We start from the raw sequence: 19,557 nt of genomic DNA on the forward strand, positions 1-19,557 counted from the left end.
TTTGATTACAGTGTTTGTCTACTACTTCATCTGCCAAAACAATGAGTAGAAAGTCCTGTCTCCTTCACATTACAAACTTCATAGGAGTTGAGTCACACAGACAAACATCTGTCCCTGAACTCTACCCACCACACAGGTAATACTCTTCCTATATGTTAAGTGTATTATAACTTGGTGCTTTTATTGCGAATGGCAACAATGTCATACATCTTGTGGGTCTCAAACCCTGGTCTCCCTGCCTATAGGCAGACCTGCTATCCACTGGTCCGGCAGGTAGCCTAGTGGTTAGAGCGTTGGACTAGTAGCCGGAAGCTTGCGAGATCTAATCACCAAGCTGACAAGATAAAAAATCTGTCGTTCTGCCCCTGAACAAGGCAGTTAACCCACTGTTCCTGGGCCGTCATTGAAAATAAGAATTTGTTCTTAACTGACTTGCCTAGTTAAATAAAGGTAAAATAAATACAAAATAAAACTTGCCTAGTTAAATAAAGGTAAAATAAATTAAATAGAACTGGTCCATTATTGTGTATTATTTTTGGGAGAGGAACCGAACAGGCAAATCAAATCAAATGTTATTTGTCACATGTGCCGAATACAACAGGTGTAGATTTTACCGTGAAACGCTGACTGACGACCCCTTAACCAACAATGCAGAGTTAAAAAGTAACAGAAGATTAACAACAACAAAAAGAGGATATATACTGAAATAAAATATAAACGTAACATGCAGCAGTTTCAACGGTTTTAAAGAGTTACAGTTCATATGAGGAAATCAGTCAATTTAAATAAATGTATTAGGCCCTAATCTATGGATTTCACATGACTGGGCAGAGGCACAGCCAAGGGTGGCCTGCGAGGGCAAAGGCCCACCCACTGGGGTGCCAGGTCCAGCCAATCAGAGTTTTTCCCCACAAAAGGGCTTTATTACAGACAGAAATACATCTCAGTTTCATCAGCTGTCCAGGTGGCTGATCCTGCAGGTGAAGAAGCCGGATGTGGAGGTCCTGGGCTGGCGTGGTTACACGTGGTCTGCGGTTGTAAGGCTGGTTGGACATACTGCCAAATTCTCTTAAACAACGTTGAAGGCAGCTTCTGGTAGATAAATTGACTTTAAATGATCTGGCAACAGCAGTCAGCATGCCAATTGCACGCTCCCTCAAAACTTGAGACATCTGTAGCATTGTGTTGTGTGACAAAACTGCACATTTTAGAGTGGCTTGTTGTTGTTCCCAGCACAAGGTGCACCTGTGTAATGATCATGCTGTTTCAATCAGCTTCTTGATATGCCACACCTGTCAGGTGGATGGATTATCTTGGCAAAGGATCAATGTCACTAACAGGGATGTAAACAAATTTGTGCACAACATTTGAGAGAAATAAGCTTTTTGTGCGTATGTGTAACAGTATAACTTTACACCGTCCCCTCGCCCCGACACGGGCGCGAACCAGGGACCCTCTGCACACATCAACAACTGACACCCACGAAGCATCGTTACCCATCGCTCCACAAAAGCCGCGGCCCTTGCAAAGCAAGGGACAACACAACTTAAGTCTCAAGGCAAGTGACGTAACTGATTGAAATGCTACTAGCGCGCACCCGCTAACTAGCTAGCCATTTCACATCCGTTACACTCACCCCCCTTTCAACCTCCTCCTTTTCCGCAGCAACCAGTGATCCGGGTCACGGCACCAATGTAACAGTATAACTTTACACCGTCCCCTCGCCCCGACACGGGCGCGAACCAGGGACCCTCTGCACACATCAACAACTGACACCCACGTAGCATCGCTACCCATCGCTCCACAAAAGCCGCGGCCCTTGCAAAGCAAGGGGCAACACTACTTAAGTCTCAGAGCAAGTGACGTAACTGATTGAAATGCTACTAGCGCGCACCCGCTAACTAGCTAGCCATTTCACATCCGTTACACTTGGAACATTTCTGGGATCATTTATTTCAGCTCATTAATCATGGAACCAACACTTTACATGTTGCATTTATATTTTTGTTCAGTGTAGTAACAATAAAAAAACAAGTAACAATAAAAAACAATAATGAGGCTATATACAGGGGGTTCCAGTACTGAATCAATGTGCAGGGGTACGAGGTAGATCAGGTAGATGGGTAGGGGTAAAAGTGACTAGACAATCAGGATAGATAATAAACAGAGTAGCAGCAGGGTATGTGAAGAGTGTGAAAGTGTGTCTATGTGTGAATGTGTGTGTGTGTGGCATCAATACCAATACGCGTGTGTGTGCGTGTATGTGTGTTGGAATGTCAGTGTAGTATGTGTGGGTAGAGCCCAGTGAGTGTAGATAGAGACAGTGCATAAAAAATGTAAATAGTCCGGGTAACCATTTGATTAATTGTTCAGCAGTCTTATGACTTGGGGGTAGAAGCTGTTCAGAAGCATTTTGGTCCCAGACTTGGCGCTCCGGTACCGCTTGCCATGCGGTAGCAGAGGGAACAGTCTATGACTTGGGTGGCTGGAGTCTTTGACAATTTTTAGGGCCTTCCTCTGACACCGCCTGGTATAGAGGTCCTGGCCAGAGTTTTTTGGTTCAGAGATTCTGTTTAAAAACCATGTCTAATACAGAACTATTCATGAATCACTATTCTACCGTGCCTTTTTGCCAATAAAGATGATGAAAAGGCGAAAAAGCTGCAGTAACACTTAAATATGCTCAGGAAATGGCAGGAAGCTCAGCCCGAGTGATGTACTGGGCCGTATGCACTACGCTCTGTAGCGCCTTGTGGTCGGATGCCAAGCAGTTGCCGTACCAAGCGGTGACGCAGCCAGTCAAGATCAGTGCCGGTCCTTGCCGTTCTGCCGCCCTAGGCGAGACCAACAAATGCCGCCTCCGCAAAACTAGAATAGTCCTAGTAAGCAAAATGAGGTTGAAAAGACGTCTTAAAGACCTATTTTCTAGACATTGAAGTTAAGTTCAATTTAGGTTCTGAATGAAAGGTGTAAATACGTATTTTCCGTAAGTTTAAAATACATATTTTCCAGGGTGTTGAAATAAGGTTAATTTTCGATTCTGAAAGAAAATTCGAAAATACTTATTTTCCGAATGTTGAAAATATGTATTTTTCCAGACTTTGAAAAGACGTAATTTATAGACCAAATCAAGGCTGGTCCGGACCGGACAAAAATCTATGTCCGTGGATATTGAATTCAAGGCCATTCTGGACCGCACCAAACCTGAACCAAACATAGACCTCTGTGATTGCCCATCTATGTGGTAAGCCTACCGTTTGTAAAACACCAAAACACCAGACAGGACCAATACATTAGCTCGTACTTATTGGGGTGTAGCCTTACCATATCGGCCGCAATGGAATGTGAGGAATGCCCATCCACATGGTCCACCATTTGTAAAACAGGCCGTAGTGTTGGTTTTATTAGTTCTGATTCTTGTGAGGAGAAACCTGCACGATGTACAAAGTGTTTGTCTCATTACATTTTACATTTTAGTCATTTAGCAGACGCTCTTATCCAGAGCGACTTACAGTAGAGTGCATACATTTTATTACATTTTTTACATACTGAGACAAGGATATCCCTACCGGCCAAACCCTCCCTAACCCGGACGATGCTATGCCAATTGTGCGTCGCCCCACGGACCTCCCGGTTGCGGCCGGCTGCGACAGAGCCTGGGCGCGAACCCTGCCCAGCCTGGGCGCGAACCCTGCCCAGCCTGGGCGCGAACCCAGAGACTCTGGTGGCGCAGATAGCACTGCGATGCAGTGCCCTAGACCACTGCGCCATTTTATCTCAAGCCTGTAGGCTACAGAAAAGGCCACACACTCTTTCTATCATATCTTATATCTGCTATATGATTTATTTATTCTAGATTGGTGGTTTTATGTGTTGTTGTTGGAGGTGCGTCTTGGTCAGTTTAGCTCAGAGAATGCCGCCCTCGTCAATCTGCCGCCATAGAGTGCCGACCGTGGTCAAGATGCTCTCGATGGTGCAGCTGTAGGACTTTTTTAGGATCTGAGGACCCATGCCAAATATTTTCAGCCTCCTGAGGGGGAAGAGGTGTTGTCGTGTTTTCTTCCCTACTGTGTTGGTGTGTTTGGACCATGATAGGTCCTTAGCGATGAACTTAAATCTCTCAACCCGCTCCACTCCGTCCCAGTCGATGTGAATGGTAGCATCCTCGGACCTCCGTTTCCTGTTGTCCACGATTAGCTCCTTTGTCTTGCTGACGTTGAAGGAGAGATTGTCCTGGCAGTCTCTGTCCTCCTTCCTATAGGCTGTCTCATCGTCGGCGGTGATCAGGTCTACCACCGTCGCATCGTCGGAAACTTAATGATGGTGTTGGAGTCATGGGTGAATAGGGAGTACAGGAGAGAACTAAGCACCCACCCCTGAGGGGCCCCCGTGTTGAGGGTCAGCATGGCCGATGTGTTGTTACTTACACTCACCACCTGTGGACTGCCCGTCAGGAAGTCCAGGATCCAGTTGCAGAGGGAGGTGTTTAATCACAGGGTCCTTAGCTTCGTGATGAGCTTGGAGAGCACTATGGTGTTGAACGCTGAGCTATGGTGGTCTGCTTTAAACATGTAGGTATTACAGACTGGGTCAGGGAGAGGTTAAAAATGTCAGTGAAGACACTTGCCAGCTGGTCAGCGCATGCTCTTAGTACACCTCCTGGTAATCTTGCGTCCTTGTGAATGTTAACCTGTTTAAAAGTCTTACTCACATCGGCTACGGACAGTGTGATCACACAGTCGTCCAGAACAGCTGGTGCTCTCATGCATGGTTCAGTGTTGTTTGCCTCGAAACGAGCACAGAAGGTATTTAACTCGTCTGGTTGGCTCGCGTCACTGGACAGCTCGCGGCTGGGTTTCCCTTTGTAATCTGTGATAGTTTGCAGGCCCTGCCACATCCGACAAGCATTAGAGCCGGTGTAGTATGATTCAATCTTGGTCCTGTAATGACGCTTTGCCTGTTCGAATGTTCGTCGAGGGAGAAGCGGGATTTCTTATGCGTCTGGATTAATGTCCCGCTCCTTGAAAGTGGCAGCTCTAGCCTTTAGCTCAGTTGCCTGTAACCCATGGCTTCTGGTTGGGATATGTACAGTGACTTCAGAAAGTATTCAGACCCCTTAAATTATTTCACATTTTGTTGTGTTACAGCCTGAATTAAAAATGCATAAAAAATAAATATTCACACCCATCTAAACACAATTACCCCATAATGACAAAGGGAAAAAGAATTATTATCAAATGTATTGAAAAATGAAATACAGAAATATCTCATTTACATAAGTATTCGCACCCCTGAGTCAATACATGTTATAATCACCTTTGGCAGCGATTACAGCTGTGTCTCTTTCTGGTTAGGTCTCTAGGGGCTTTGTACACCTGGATTGTACAATATTATTTTTTAAATTCTTCAAGCTGTCACATTTTTTGCAGTATTACTTTAGTGCCTTATTGCGAACAGGATGCATGTTTCGGAATGTTTTTAATCTGTACAGGCTTCCTTCTTTTCATTCTGTACATTTAGGTTAGTATTGTGGAGTAACTCAAATGTTATTGATCCATCCTCAGTTTTCTCCTATCACAGCCATTAAACTCTGTAACCTTTTTAAAGTCACCAAATCCCTGAGCGGTGTCCTTCCTCTCCGGCAACTAAGTTAGGAAGGACACCTGTAACTTTTTAGTGACTGGGTGTGTTGATACACCATCTAAAGTGTAATTAATAACTGCACCATGCTCAAAGGGATATTCAATGTCTGCTTTATTTATTTTTACCCATCTACCAATAGGTGCCCTTCTTTGCGAGGCATTGGACCAACCTCCCTGGTCTTTGTGGTTGAATATGTGTTTGAAATTCACTTCTCGACTGAGGGACCTTACAATTATCTGTATGTGTGGGGAACAGAGATGAGGTAGTCATTCAAAAATCATGTAAAACACATTTATTGCACACAGAGTGAGTCCATGCAACTTATTATGTGACTTGTTAAGCACATTTTTACTCCTGAACGTATTTATCAAGGGGTTGAATACTTGACTCAAGACATTTCAGCTTTAATTTTTTAAATTAATTTGTAAACCTTTAAAAAAAAAAAACATTATGACATAACTTTGACATTATGGGGCACTGTGGGTAGGCCAGTGACAAAAAATCTAAAATTTAATACATTTAAACTACAGGCTGTAACACAACAAAATGTGGAAAAAGTCAAGGGGTGTGAACACTTTCTGAAGACACTGTACAGTCACTGTGGGATGACTGTGGGGACGCGCTTATTAACGAAGCCGGTGACTGATGTGGTAAACTCCGATGTTATCTGATGAATGCCAGAACATATTCCAGTCTGTGCTAGTGACAAAAGCCATGTAGCTTTGCATTCGCTTCATCGGGGCACTTCCGTATTGAGCGTGTGCGTCACTGGTACTTCCTGTTTGTGTTTTTGGTTCGGCAGCCGGAATCAGGAGGATAGAGTTTCGCCTGTAGTTGCACATGTGACATGCTGGTAGGAATGAGGTAAAACGGATTTCAGATCTCAGGTTCATTACAATGTTTTAATCTCCATCCGGCACAGCCAGAAGAGGACTGGCCACCCCTCATAGCCTGGTTCCTCTCTAGGTTTCTTCCTAGGTTTTGGCCTTTCTAGGGAGTTTTTTCCTAGCCACCGTGCTTCTACACCTGCATTGGTTACTGTTTGGGGGTTTTAGGCTGGGTTTCTGTACAGCACTTTGAGATATCAGCTGATGTACGAAGGGCTATATAAATACATTTGATTTGATTTTACATTTCATGTGTCATCCTCAGGGATTTCTTTGTACTGTTGAACTGTTTTGAAGTAGTTCATTAGTAGATTTTTGTTTAATGTTACATACTTGTCAATCCAAAAGCTCAGATATTTATATAGCGGGAACCCAATTGATGGGAGAACCATCCAATGAAGTCCATCTGAAGCATTTTTTTGTGAGAATTAGAGAATAACATGTATTTAGTTTTGCCCACATTTTAAACACGTTTTAAAACACGTTTTAAACCAACCAGGGATTTCTGTAAGGTAACATGGTCAGATTGCAGCTCTAACATAGCCTGTTCTACAATTGGGGGCAATGCCAAATGTAACAGGATCATCTGAATACAGATGAATATTACACGTTTTAACAGATAGACTAATATTATTTATATAAATAGTAAAGACAACAGGTCCCAATACCCACCCTTGTGGTACACCTTTTGTAATATTGAGGAAGCTAGACTTGACAAAATCATAAATCATGCATTGTGTCCTATCTGACAGATAATTCTCAAACTACTTGCAAAGATGCCTGATCCAGGCTCATTTCAGACAACCTTTGAATGAGTAGGGAATGGTTGACAGTACCGAAGGCCTTGGAAAGGTTTTTAAATAAGACGGCACAATGATTTTTATGATCTAAGCAATTTAACACATCATCTAAAACAAGCTTAGCAGCTGAAACTGTACTATGTCCTGGTCCTAAAACCAGACTGGCTGAAACTGTACTATGTCCTGGTCCTAAAACCAGACTGGCTGAAACTGTACTATGTCCTGGTCTTAAACCAGACTGGCTGAAACTGTACTATGTCCTGGTCTTAAACCAGACTGGCTGAAACTGTACTATGTCCTGGTCCTAAAACCAGACTGGCTGAAACTGTACTATGTCCTGGTCCTAAAACCAGACGGGCTGAAACTGTACTATGTCCTGGTCCTAAAACCAGACGGGCTGAAACTGTACTATGTCCTGGTCCTAAAACCAGACTGGCTGAAACTGTACTATGTCCTGGTCTTAAACCAGACTGGCTGAAACTGTACTATGTCCTGGTCCTAAAACCAGACTGTCTGAAACTGTACTATGTCCTGGTCCTAAAACCAGACGGGCTGAAACTGTACTATGTCCAGGTCTTAAACCAGACTGGCTGAAACTGTACTATGTCCTGGTCCTAAAACCAGACTGGCTGAAACTGTACTATGTCCTGGTCTTAAACCAGACTGGCTGAAACTGTACTATGTCCTGGTCCTAAAACCAGACTGGCTGAAACTGTACTATGTCCTGGTCCTAAAACCAGACTTGCTGAAACTGTACTATGTCCTGGTCCTAAAACCAGACTGTCTGAAACTGTACTATGTCCTGGTCCTAAAACCAGACTGGCTGAAACTGTACTATGTCCTGGTCCTAAAACCAGACTGGCTGAAACTGTACTATGTCCTGGTCCTAAAACCAGACTGGCTGAAACTGTACTATGTCCAGGTCTTAAAACCAGACTGGCTGAAACTGTACTATGTCCTGGTCCTAAAACCAGACTGGCTGAAACTGTACTATGTCCTGGTCCTAAAACCAGACGGGCTGAAACTGTACTATGTCCTGGTCCTAAAACCAGACTGGCTGAAACTGTACTATGTCCTGGTCCTAAAACCAGACTGTCTGAAACTGTACTATGTCCAGGTCTTAAAACCAGACTGGCTGAAACTGTACTATGTCCTGGTCCTAAAACCAGACTTGCTGAAACTGTACTATGTCCTGGTCCTAAAACCAGACTGGCTGAAACTGTACTATGTCCTGGTCCTAAAACCAGACTGGTACACAATTAGAATAGAATGAGAAGTTTACAAAGTTCTTAGCTGATAGTTGGCCAGAGATTCTAAAACTTTAGAAAGGCAAGATGACTTGGAAATTGGATGGTAGTTATCTTAGGGATAACACCAGAAACAATTTAAGTAAAAAAAATACATGATCAATGATTTTGCAATAAGTGGGGCAGAGAGCTGCAGTAAGAAGGGATCAAGATAATCAACCCCTATGGATTTTTTACATTGATTTTTAGCAAGGTACTTAGTACATCATAGATATACAATTGTTAAAATGAAGATAAAGGCTGTGTATGAAAAATCTACGAATGATTCTTCTTTGCTGTAATTTTCTGAAACTATTTTTTCAAAAAGGTTGCCAGCTGAGGCAAAATGGTTATTAAATGCACCACAAATGTCCATTTAGACTATTATGGGACCAGCTAGGGAAACATGGGTGTAGTATTGTTAATTTGACTGAACCAGGAAAAAGGAGCGTGGGATGTCTCGCTTCCTCTTCCGTGTCTGGTGGTATCGGCTGATATGACGTTCTACTGAGTGGCGTTCAATATAAGTGAAGGACAGTACCACCACATGACCAGCAGATGGCAGTGTTAACCCTATTCTGTCTTGTCAAGTCCATTATAGGCCTCTACAGTGGATGTAGATTTGCATAGGTCAAGAGCATGGACATACAGTATATTATTATTGTTGCTTAAACATATTGTTCATGCACAGGTACGGATGGGAAATAGTTTATAGGTCCTGAAGGAGGAATGCACAGGTACGGATGGGAAATAGTTTATAGGTCCTGGATGGGAAATAGTTTATAGGTCCTGGATGGGAGATAGTTTATAGGTCCTGGATGGGAAATAGTTTATAGATCCTGGATGGGAAATAGTTTATAGGTCCTGGATGGGAAACAGAATCTGCAAATTTACAATATGTTACGAATTTACAAAACATACTATGTGTTCAGAATTTGCAAAACATATGATATGTTACGAATTCTAGCTAGGTGGATAACGGGTTTAGGGGTGAGGGTTAAAGTGTTAAGGTTATAGGAATGGTTAGCTAACATGCTAAGTAGTTGCAAAGTAGAAAGTCATTGAAAAGTTACTAATTAGCTAGAATAGTCTGTGATGAGATTTGAACTCACAACCTTTGGGTTGCTAGATGCATTATGGGTTGCTAGATGCTTGCATTAGACACCCACATATCCACCCTAACGAGTGTATTTAATGTCGAGCTAAATGTTTAAAAAAAGAAGAAGAGAAAAAGACAATTTCAGAGGTTTAAAAGGGAACTGAAAGGAACGATATAAACTGGTACGTTCGTTTGGTTCGAACCGGTTCAGAACTTTTTATTTTGCTGTTCGGAACAGTGGAACGAAATGAATAAAAAATAAATCATAGTTTTGTTCAAAACGAAACGATTGGGAAATAATTTCGCTTCCAAAACCACTGAAACAGAAACACACTGAACTCAGTGGCTGAATGAAACTTGACCTGGACATTCTACTCTAGTCACAACGTATTTTTTTTTTACCAGAAGAAGAAACATGAATGAAATCTGCCAATTTTGTAGAAAACGTGTGGTCCTTAATTCAATGTGTCATTTTGAAACTGTGTTTCTTCTCTTCTGCTTACTCAGCATTCTGATTTTAGCAAATGATCGGAAAATAGAACATGTCACCTTGGTCGGGGTGTGGTTCACCACGTTCAACAGAAACTCAGAAAGTAAAAATTAAATGCTGAGGGATCAGTTTCATTTCAGTAAAATGCCTCTGAAGATTTGATAAGAAAGATAAATGCTTGTAAACTGTAACCACATTGGATTATCTATTTATTTGACCCTGGTTTTTCTTTTTTTAAACTCAAAACAAATAAGGAATTCATTAAATACAGTATATATCTGGTCACAAAGACATCTCCAAGCTGCATCTGGATGAAACGTCAGCACAATAACTGTCCATATTAATGCCCATGATTTTGGAATGAGATGTTTGACTTGCAGATGTCCATTTACTTTTGGTCATGTGGTGTACATAAACAAACACACTAATGTGTTTCTATGAAGCCTGATCACTACAGTAGAGCAGTGTGGAAGAACTTGACTACTGTAGTGATCAGGCTTTGCTGCTATAACAGCCTCCACTCTTCTGGGAAGGCTTTCCACTAGATGTTGGAACATTGCTGCAGGGACTTGCTTCCATTCAGCAACAAGAGCATTAGTGAGGTCGGGCACTGATGTTGGGCGATTAGGTCTGGCTCGCAATTGGCGTTCCAATTCATCCCAAAGGGGTTCCATGGAGTTGAGGTCAGGGATCTGTGCAGGCCAGTCAAGTTCTTCCACAACGATCTCGACAAACCATTTCTGTATGGACCTCGCTTTGTGCACAGGGGGCATTGTCATGCTGAAACAGGAAAGGGCCTTCCCCAAACTGTTGCCACAAAGTCGGAAGCACAGAATATTCTACAATGTCATTGTATGCTGTAGCTTTAAGATTTCCCTTCACTGGAACTAAGGGGCCTGAACCCATGAAAAACATCTTTCAGAATGTATTGATTAGATTGTTCCAATACCTAAACATTACAAAGATCTGCTGTGTTAACAGGGTTAGGAAGCTTATGGTGAAAGACTGCCATTTAGGAATGGGATGGGTCGAGAATCTCCACCTCAGAAAAGTAAGTGTGTGTGTGTGTGTGTGTGTGTGTGTGTGTGTGTGTGTGTGTGTGTGTGTGTGTGTGTGTGTGTGTGTGTGTGTGTGTGGAGAACAGTGAAATGTATCCCATGTTGACACACAGTAATGCTAACCCGTTGTTTCTGTACTTTTCAAGGAGGAAGGAAGAAGGCCAATGTAGAATGATGACAGCTTCCTGCGGAGTCACATACAGGTTGATACAGGTCAGTTGTTGGTGGTAGCATGTAACACAGCACTGCTTGTTTCAGTAACTCTTCCTTCCGCACAGACCCTAGATTCTAGTCCTCTGTCTCGCAAACACACTTAAGATTTCGATAAAGCTTAGCCGGCTTCGTCACCGAAAAGCTACCAATTTGATGACCCGGGTTGGAGGCATTTCAAGCTGCCCTTTTTAAGTTTCCTAAATTGGTGTGGTTCTGTCCTAGAGCTGTTCTTGTCTATTGATGTTCTGTATTATGTCATATTTCATGTTTTGTGTGGACCCCCAGGATGAGTAGCTGCTGCTTTCACAACAGCTAATGGAGATCCTAATAAAATAACCACATTGCAAAATAACCTGGTGTGGAGTGAGGAGCCATACGAATGTTGGATAGTCATAGTTGTGGCTTGAGATATGCTAAATAGACAGTCTTAAATGAACCAACCAAAACCAGGAAGAAGAGAACAGAGAGAACTCCTTCCGATTCTAGAACACTGGGAATTAAAATAACATCCTGTCTAATTCATCATTCTATTATACCATCAGCCCATGTGACATCTACAGACACAGGCTGTATTTCATGTTATAATAGGAAACACTATAGAGGAGAGGAGAGTGGGGAGGAGGGTGGAGAGTGGGGAGGAGGGTAGAGAGGAGAGGTGGAATGAGAAGAGAGGAGAGGAGAGTGGGGAGGAGGGTAGAGAGGAGAGTGGGGAGGAGGGTAGAGAGGAGAGGAGAGTGGGGAGGAGGGTAGAGAGGAGAGGTGGAATGAGAAGAGAGGAGAGGAGAGTGAGGAGGAGGGTAGAGAGGAGAGTGGGGAGGAGGGTAGAGAGGAGAGGAGAGTGGGGAGGAGGGTAGAGAGGAGAGGTGGAATGAGAAGAGAGGAGAGGAGAGTGGGGAGGAGGGTAGAGAGGAGAGTGGGGAGGAGGATAGAGAGGAGAGGAGAGTGGGGAGGAGGGTAGAGAGGAGAGGTGGAATGAGAAGAGAGGAGAGGAGAGTGGGGAGGAGGGTAGAGAGGAGAGTGGGGAGGAGGGTAGAGAGGAGAGGAGAGTGGGGAGGAGGGTAGAGAGGAGAGGAGAGGTGGAATGAGAAGAGAGGAGAGTGGGGAGGAGGGTAGGTGTCCCTCCTGTTGCTGCAAACACAGATATAGGATCTTCATTTGATCCCCCTGGTGCAGGAGAACTTTGATCTCCCTGGTGCAGGCGAACTTTTCCTGCACCATCCCCCTGGTGCAGGAAAAGTAAAACTTGTAGTGTATTTGAGGTTTTCGAAGTTCGGAATTTCCACAAATTTCAGACTTGATTTTCCCTTACACTTTTTTTTTTAATCAACCCCAACAAAAACATTCATTAATTATAATCCACATAATAATTGACATTTCCTGTTAACGCAGGATTATTTTCCTGCTGTAGCAAAATGGCTCAAATGAAGATCCTTCATCATATGTGAGTAAGCAGAGTCACAGCTTTCCCCCATGATTGATCTCAACTGAAACTGTTGCCCAACAGAAACTCAATGTCTCTCTCTCTCTCTCAAATCTGGGATTGTACTTTTGTCCATCACATCTGCTGCAATACCGTAAGTCCCCTAAACCTAACCCTTGTCACAACTGTAAACACCGTGAGGGTTAAGAACAGTTTGTCCGTGTTGACATCCTGTGAGTTTTATAAATAGGTTACAAAGTACATCTAAAAACCACTTCAATTCTGAGCTGAGGACCTCACATTATCTGATGTACAGTTACACATGTTCATTACCAGGTGATTCAGTCTACTACTAGGACACACACAACACACAATCAGATCATTATCATTTCTCTAATATAGAAGAATCCTCTGACTCAGTATCTCCATGATAACTTCAGATATAGTGTAACAGTTTCTACTGAGACACCTGCTGAAAGACTGAGTCACCTGGTAATGAATAAAACACCTGCTGAAAGACTGAGTCACCTGGTAATGAATAAAACACCTGCTGAAAGACTGAATCACCTGGTAATGAATAAAACACCTGGTGAAAGACTGAGACACCTGGTAATGAATAAAACACCTGCTGAAAGACTGAGTCACCTGGTAATGAATAAAACACCTGGTGAAAGACTGAGTCACCTGGTAATGAATAAAACACCTGGTGAAAGACTGAGTCACCTGGTAATGAATAAAACACCTGCTGAAAGACTGAGTCACCTGGTAATGAATAAAACACCTGGTGAAAGACTGAATCACCTGGTAATGAATAAAACACCTGCTGAAAGACTGAATCACCTGGTAATGAATAAAACACCTGGTGAAAGACTGAATCACCTGGTAATGAATAAAACACCTGGTGAAAGACTGAGACACCTGGTAATGAATAAAACACCTGGTGAAAGACTGAATCACCTGGTAATGAATAAAACACCTGCTGAAAGACTGAGACACCTGGTAATGAATAAAACACCTGGTGAAAGACTGAGAAAGATGGAGACAGTATGGAGGTAGTCTAGAGGCAGCATAGAGACAGTCTGGAGGCGGTATAGTGAGGTAGACATTCGGGAGACAGGGGGAGACAGTGGGAGAGGCATCGGGAGATGGAGAGACAGTGGGAGACGGGGGTTGCATCACTGCCTGGTACGGCAACTGCTCGGCCTCCGACCGCAAGGCACTACAGCGGGTAGTGCGTACGGCCCAGTACATCACCGGGGCCAAGCTTCCTACCATCCAGGACCTCTATACCAGGCGGTGTCAGAGGAAGCCCCTAAAAATTGTCAAAGACTCCAGCCACCCTAGTCATAGACTGTTCTCTCTGCTACCGCACGGCAAGCGGTACCGGAGCACCAAGTCTAGGATCAAGAGGCTTCTTAACAGCTTCTACCCCCCAAGCCATAAGACTCCTGAACAGCTCATCAAATGGCTACCCAGACTATTTGCATTGCCCCCTCCCCTTCTACACTGCTGCTACCCTCTTATTATCTATGCATAGTCACTTTAATATCTTTACCTACATGTACATATTACCTTAATTACCTCAACACCGGTGCCCCTGCACATTGACTCTGTACCGGTACCCCCTGTATATAGCCTCCACATTGACTCTGTACCGGTACCCCCTGTATATAGCCTCCACATTGACTCTGTACCGGTACCCCCTATATATAGCCTCCACATTGACTCTGTACCGGTACCCCCTGTATATAGCCTCCACATTGACTCTGTACCGGTACCCCCTGTATATAGCCTCCACATTGACTCTGTACCGGTACCCCCCTGTATATAGCCTCCACATTGACTCTGTACCGGTACCCCCCTGTATATAGCCTCCACATTGACTCTGTACCGGTACCCCCTGTATAGAGCCTCCACACTGACTCTGTACCGGTACCCCCTGTATATAGCCTCCACATTGACTCTGTACCGGTACCCCCTGTATATAGTCTCCACACTGACTCTGTACCGGTACCCCCTGTATATAGCCTCCACATTGACTCTGTACCGGTACCCCCTGTATATAGCCTCCACATTGACTCTGTACCGGTACCCCCTGTATATAGCCTCCACATTGACTCTGTACCGGTACCCCCTGTATAAAGCCTCGCTATTGTTATTTTACTGCTAGTCTTTAATTATTTAAAAAATGTACTTATCTATTTTTTTACTTAACACTTATTTTTCTTAAAACTGCATTGTTTGTTAAGGGCTTGTAAGTAAGCATTTCACTGTAAGGTCTATTACACATGTTGTATTCGGTGCATGTGACAAATACAATCTGATTTGATTTGAGAGGTCAGGTTTGTGCCCCAGTGAACGAACAGGCCTCATAGTAGAGGATGTGTTACAGACATACTCAGGCTTACTCAGCATTTATCACTCAAACTCTTTATTGCACACTGTGTGCGTTTGTGTGGTTTAACATAAAGCATTTTACGTCATTAGCGTGTTGATCAGAAATGCTTAATCATAACAGTTTCATGTGTTCTTCTCACCTACAACGCTGACCTATAGATCATCCAACAGCCGTCATCACTTACCATTGAACACTGTAAGAACAAGATCAGAGAGAAGATAAGATGGAGAGAAGATAAGATGGAGAGAAGATAAGATGGAGAGAAGAACAAGAGAAGACATCCCTCTGTCTGTCTCTCTCTCTGTCTCTCTGTCTCTCTGTCTCTCTGTCTCTCTCTCTCTCTCTCTCTCTCTCTCTCTGTCTCTCTCTCTCTCCCCTCTCTCTGTCTCTCTGTCTCTCTCTGTCTGTCTTTCTCGCTATGTCTCTCTCTCTTTGTCTCTCTCTCAGTTCAATGGGCTTTATTGGCATTGGACACATATGTTAACATTGCCAAAGCAAGTGAAATAGATAATAAATAAAAGTTAAATAAACAATAAACATTGCACTTACAGAATTTCCAATAGGAATAGAGACACTACAAATGTCATATTATGTCTATATACAGTGTTGTAACGATGTGCAAATAGTTAAAGTACAAAAGGGAAAATAAATAAACATAAATATGGGTTGTATTTACAATGGTGTTTGTTCTTCACTGGTTGACCTTTTCTTGTGGCAACAGGTCACAAATCTTACTGCTGGGATGGTACACTGTGGTATTTCACCCAGTAGATATGGGAGTTTATCAAAATTGGGTTTGTTTTCTAATTCTTTGTGGATCTGTGTAATCTGAGGGAAATATGTCTCTCTAATATGGTCCTACATTTGGCAGGAGGTTAGGAAGTGCAGCTCAGTTTCCACCTCATTTTGTGGGCGGTGTGCTCATAGCCTGTCTTCTCTTGAGAGCCAGGTCTGCCAACGACAGCCTTTCTCAATAGCAAGGCTATGCTCATTGAGTCTCTCTCATCTTTCTGACTTCCCCCTCTCTCTCTGTCTCTCTCTCTCTCTCGGTCTCTCTGTCTCTCTCTCTCTCGGTCTCTCTGTCTCTCTCTCTCTGTCTCTCAATTCAATTCAATTCAATTGACTTTATTGACATGGTAAGTTCGTTATTACTTACATTGTCAAAGTATACATATCGAAAAATAAAAATCAAATATATATGTATATATATACAAAATATATATATATGTATATATAAATAAATGGTGGGACCAACAGCAATAATAATAGTAGTAGTGGACATGGGATAAGTTCATTATTACTTAGATTGTCAAAGTATACATATCGAAAAATATAAATAAAATAAAAATATATATGTATAATATATATTTATATGTAAATAAATGGTGGGACCAACAGCAATAATAATAGTAGTAGTGGACATGGGATTACCATTAACAACAACTACAACAACAATATTAATCAGAACAACAATAAATTTACACAACAGTAGTTGTAGTAGTTTCTCTCTCTCTGGGTAGTCTCTCTCTCTGGGCCTCTCTCTCTGTCTCTCTCTCTCTCTGGGCCTCTCTCTCTCTCTGGGCCTCTCTCTCTCTCTGGGCCTCTCTCTCTCTCTGTCTCTCTCTCTCTGGGCCTCTCTCTCTGGGCCTCTCTCTCTCTCTGGGCCTCTCTCTCTCTCTGGGCCTCTCTCTCTGTCTCTCTCTCTCTCTGGGCCTCTCTCTCTCTCTGGGCCTCTCTCTCTCTCTGTCTCTCTCTCTCTGGGCCTCTCTCTCTCTCTGGGCCTCTCTCTCTGTCTCTCTCTCTCTGGGCCTCTCTCTCTCTCTCTGTCTCTCTCTGTCTCTCTCTCTCTGGGCCTCTCTCTCTCTCTCTGTCTCTCTCTCTCTGGGCCTCTCTCTCTCTCTGTCTCTCTCTCTCTGGGCCTCTCTCTCTCTCTGTCTCTCTGTCTCTCTCTGTCTCTCTCTCTCTGGGCCTCTCTCTCTCTCTCTGTCTCTCTCTGTCTCTCTCTCTCTGGGCCTCTCTCTCTCTCTCTGTCTCTCTCTCTCTGGGCCTCTCTCTCTCTCTCTGTCTCTCTCTCTCTGGGCCTCTCTCTTTGTCTCTCTCTCTCTCTGTCTCTCTCTCTCTGGGCCTCTCTCAATTCAATTCAATTCAATTCAAGGGGCTTTATTGGCATGGGAAACATATGTTAACATTGCCAAAGCAAATGAGGTAGATAATATACAAAAGTGAAATAAACAATACAAATTAACAGTAAACATTACACTCACAGAAGTTTCAAAAGAATAAAGACATTACAAATGTCAAATGTCTCTCTCTCTCGTGGTTTTTCCCACTTATTGTGGCTCCTATCTTGCTGCTCCAAATGTCAACAACCTTTTCAACCAGCAAAGGAAATACAGTGTCTGGGGCCCGTGGACAACTGAAACATGGTGACTGGCAGAACCAAAACCGCCCTGACAGCCCCCCCCCAACCGCTATCCTTTGGTTAGCGCTTTTTGCGCTGCCTCTACTCTGTGGGGTTATCAGATGGGGACATAACAGTAGTTCTCCTAAAAGTCCCAGCAGCAAAACATTTGCCCGTTTATGACCCCGGCACAACAGATAGCAACCGTCTCTTGCGAAGAGACACTCTCTGTGCTACAAAGAACCAGATAAAAGGTCTCACACAATGGTGTGATGTGTCAAGATTTTATGCTCAGGGAGAACAAGTCATAAAGCTATCAGAACAACACCTCTCTGTATCTCTCTCTCAATTCAATTCAATTCAATTCAATTCAATTCAATTCAAGGGGCTTTATTGGCATGGGAAACATGTGTTAACATTGCCAAAGCAAGTGAGGTAGATAATATACAAAAGTTAAATGAACAATAAAAATTAACAGTAAACATTACACATATAGAAGTTTCAAAACAATAAAGACATCACAAATGTCATATTGTATATATACAGTCTCTCTCTCTCTCTGGGCCTCTCTCTCTGTCTCTCTGTCTCTCTGTCTCTCTGTCTCTCTCTCTCTGTCGCTCTCTCTCTGGGCCTCTCTCTCTCTCTCTCTGTCTCTCTGTCTCTCTCTCTCTCTCTGTCGCTCTCTCTCTGGGCCTCTCTCTCTGTCTCTCTGTCTCTCTCTCTCTCTCTCTCTCTCTCTCTCTCTGTCTCTCTCTCTCTCTCTCTCTGTCGCTCTCTCTCTGGGCCTCTCTCTCTCTCTCTCTCTCTCTCTCTCTCTCTCTCTGTCTCTCTGTCTCTCTGTCTCTCTCTCTCTCTCTGTCGCTCTCTCTCTGGGCCTCTCTCTCTCAGCTGTGTAGTGCTAGGGCAAAAACTAAAATACGTTTAGGTTATTTCAAATATTTGAAATATATTTGTCTCTCTGTCTCCCACCGTCTAATCCAACCTTGTCGTAATTCAGCAGATTATCTAAACATCCCAATATTTGTAAACAAAATACATTTTGAGGACTTTAATCGGAAACACTGTGGAAAATGTCTGAATTGTTTATTAGTTATTAAAACTGTATAGAACGTGAGATCATTTATCAGAAAGGCCAACGTATATGATTACACACAGAGAGCTTGACAAACCTAGACAGCAGCCTTTAAATCAGTGGGAGGCCACTAGAGTCACCGCAAATTGACCACAAGCAAGCCCCCTCAAAAAAATAGATTGTATTTGAAAATAACAATAATTTCATTGATTACATTGAGACACGATCACATACAGCTTCTATTTTTATCTCTGGAAATACTTGGGAACAGAACTTCTTTTTGCCGAATTCTTGGGGATTTTACAGTCTTTTTTCAACCAAAAAAATAAAATCTTTAATTATTATTCATTGAAATCACTTATTTTTATCAGTCTGTTGCTGACCCTGCATTAAATAATATAATGATAGAATTGTCCTCAAGGGATAAATAAAGCCGTTTGAATGACTTTAATTGATGCACAATTTATGAACATGCTAGTCATATGAAGACATAACAATTAAAATACACAGAGTGGACAAAACATTAAGAACACCTTCCTAATATTGAATTGCCCTCAGAACAGCCTCACTTCGTCGGGTCATGGACTCTACAAGGTGTCGAAAGCGTTCCACAGGGATGTTGGCCCATGTTGACTCCAGTGCTTCCCACAGTTGTGTCAAGTTGGCTGGATGTCCTTTGGGTGGTGGACTATTATTGATACACACAGGAAACTGTTGAGTGTGAAAAACCCAGCAACGTTGCAGTTCTTGACACAAACCGGTGCGCCTGGCACCTACTACCAAACCTCCG

General features: G+C 43.0%; 1 long non-coding RNA gene across 1 annotated transcript; it reads left to right on the forward strand.

The window, feature by feature from the left end:
- Positions 1–28: 28 nt before the first annotated feature.
- On the forward strand, positions 29–15,972 carry LOC129815832 (uncharacterized). The gene is made up of 4 exons (XR_008753490.1): positions 29–136; positions 11,187–11,256; positions 11,410–11,476; positions 15,453–15,972. It is a non-coding gene; the product is annotated as an uncharacterized LOC129815832 (long non-coding RNA).
- Positions 15,973–19,557: the final 3,585 nt, after the last annotated feature.

This window comes from Salvelinus fontinalis, chromosome 18, assembly GCF_029448725.1.
Source record: "Salvelinus fontinalis isolate EN_2023a chromosome 18, ASM2944872v1, whole genome shotgun sequence".
Taxonomy (NCBI): domain Eukaryota; kingdom Metazoa; phylum Chordata; class Actinopteri; order Salmoniformes; family Salmonidae; genus Salvelinus; species Salvelinus fontinalis.